Source organism: Euphorbia lathyris, chromosome 10 (assembly GCF_963576675.1).
Source record: "Euphorbia lathyris chromosome 10, ddEupLath1.1, whole genome shotgun sequence".
NCBI lineage: Eukaryota > Viridiplantae > Streptophyta > Magnoliopsida > Malpighiales > Euphorbiaceae > Euphorbia > Euphorbia lathyris.
The window spans coordinates 65,077,853-65,080,860 of NC_088919.1; positions in this window are offsets into that span (position 1 = coordinate 65,077,853).

Here is a 3,008-nt window from a genome sequence, read left to right on the forward strand (position 1 = left end):
TTTTATAGTTTTGCTTGTATATAAGGGCCCATATTTTATATTTCGCCTAGGGCCTCAAGTAGTCCCGAGCCGGCCCTGTGTTGGACCAAATGGTACACTGGTTTGGAACAATTTCGTACACTGTCAAAACAATATAAGTATTCTGTTGGAATAATTTAAGAATTCTGTTGGAACAATATAATTATTTTGTTGGACCAATTAATACACATATTTGAAACAATTAGTACACTAATTAGAATAATTTGTATACTGATTTAGAACAACATGCTGGCGTCCAGCAATATGTGCTGGTTTTTCTAACACATAGTGCTGAAAGGTAAGACCAAACATGTCTCCAAAAAATTATCAAAAAATTTCAAAACATGTAAAACATCATTTTAAGAAACTTTAAATCTTGGCTCAAAGCGAGATTCCTTACGGTTGTGACCCAATAAATTGTTGAAGAATGTAAAATGGATAAAATTAAGGAAAAAGTTTTATTGGGACTAAACCGTAAGAAATCCCACTTTGACCCAAGAATTAAAGTTTCTCAAAATAATGTTTTACATTTTCTAAAAGTTTTTGAGAATTTTCTGAGAAATTTGTTTTTCTCGCCGGAAAATGGCCACCTAATCGCCGGATTCGGTTCACCGGAAATTTTTTTACCTGAGCTTCATGAATCTCAAAATGACCGTCTAATTTAGACGATTCTAACAATATAAAAATTTTCGAAAAACGAGTTTAGGAAGGTCGGGAAAATGTATTTTAAAGAAAAGAAATAAAACAAATATTTTCTCTCTCGTGTGTTTCCTTTTATTTACAAATTTGCTACCTTGCCCTTTTCAATTATCATCAAAACTACGTATTTTTATTCTGTCACACCACAAAATCCTTGTCACACCACAACTCCTTGTCTCACTAGATCTCACCCCTATATATATATAGGGTCCAAGAATTGGCCGTCTACACGCTGAAAATCGAAAATATGGTCCGAATTTTTTCGTATAGGCCTCTTAGGTGTTTTGTAGCCATCTGGGAGCCGCATGGGCGACAATCAAAATAAAAAATATTTTTTTTTCATTATTATTTTGATTTTTGTTTTTTCATAATTCACTTTTGATTATTGTCGCATGGTTTTTGGTGAATTGTGTTAATTATTTTTAATTATTTTTGTTTAATTGAGTTATCTACTTGTTTTCATGATATGGTTGAAGATTTTAATGTCATTGTTTTATAGTTTTCGGTAAATTATATTACTAGACATTATTTTTACTTGTGGCAGTTGTTTCAATGATATTATTATTAGAATGTTATTTTGTTGAAACATTTGTAAGGATATATGTTGCAAAAAATATTATATATATATTTGTTAAATCATTTTATATTATTATTTGAATAATTCTCAATGCTCTATCCGTCCAATTAGTGCCTAATATTTTTTATAACCTTGTAATTATACATTTATCTTAGAAGATACTCCTATTGAAGTATCCTTGTACTTTATATATTTGTGGTTACTATAAAAAAAATAGTTAATAGTTATCTAAATAATTTCATAAATAATACTATCAAATAAAAATATCAATGTGAATTATTGTGGAGATAATTTTATAAATATCACTCTCAAATGTAATGTTAGAAGTCTCATTATTGGGTGGCTTTTGAGCTTCCTAACTTCTCATCATAAATGTTGACAAGATGGAAATCAAAACCACCAAACAAACCTAACATAAATGAAGCAACTAATGATTTTGGATACAACTTAGCAAACCTTTGATAAAATAAAAACTTCTCATCCAAGTAGCAAACATAATTAATAAAACTAGTCGAAAACCCGTGCGATGCACGGGGTATGAAACTTTTATATAATTTAGATAAATAAATAAATTGACATATTTACTTTTAAATAATTTTATATCATGCTATGAAAAAAATTTATATTATGTATATTAGAAATTAATATATATTTTTTAATGATAATTCAAATTAAATTAATTTTAAAAATAATTGACTACTTTTTTATAGAATTTTAACTAAAGATAATTTATTTATTTTTACAAAATTCAATGATTTGTACTTTTTAGAAATTTTAATACATTTTCATATTCCAAATATTCTGTGAAACAATAATAATAAAATAGCAGATTAATTAAGAAATATATTAGAATATAATAAAAAACCAAAAATTAAATTAAACTATAATTAAAATTAAATATTATATTTACGATACAAAAGAATTACAATATAGGTTAAACAAAAATTGAATTAAACTACAATTAAAATTAAATATTATATCTACAATACAAAAGAATTACAATCTATGTTAAAATGGAAACAACATCAATATATTATTCTATAAACTATTACAATCAATAATTTTCTAATGTTGCATATGAAGAAACTTTATCAATTCAATATGTTACATATAGAAAAATAAAATTTGTAAGAATTAGTCACAAATTCATCTTGATGATAATTATTTTGGTTGATGGAATTTCATGATCACCAAGTATTCGAATTCAATTATTCATTCTGCTACAATAACCCAATATATCTAATTGAATCAGTTTAAGATGATGATTTCTCCTATTTTCATCTCGTAATATCTCATCAAGACATTCGATCAATTTGTTCTTCATTCTTTCACTATATAGAATATCAGTCATACTCGCAGATATCACTTATTTGACTTCATTAATATTTTCTAATAATTATATATTCTTGAATTTTGTAAGTAAAAAAAACAAACAAAAGAATTGAAAAAAAAAATGAAGGGACGAAAAAGATAATTAGGAGAGAACCATCTTCCTCTCGGGTTTTTTTTTTTTTTGAAAATAAGAGAGAATGTCGAGACATAAGCGTATAAAGAGGAGATTCAAAAAACATTTTATTTTTTCTTAATGAAGTATTAAGTCCATAAATTAATTTTAGTTAAATAGAATTAAATCGCAATTGTAACCACTCAGTACAAAAAAACACGTTTTATAATTAATATGTGAAATTAATTATATTAATTAGAATCATTATGC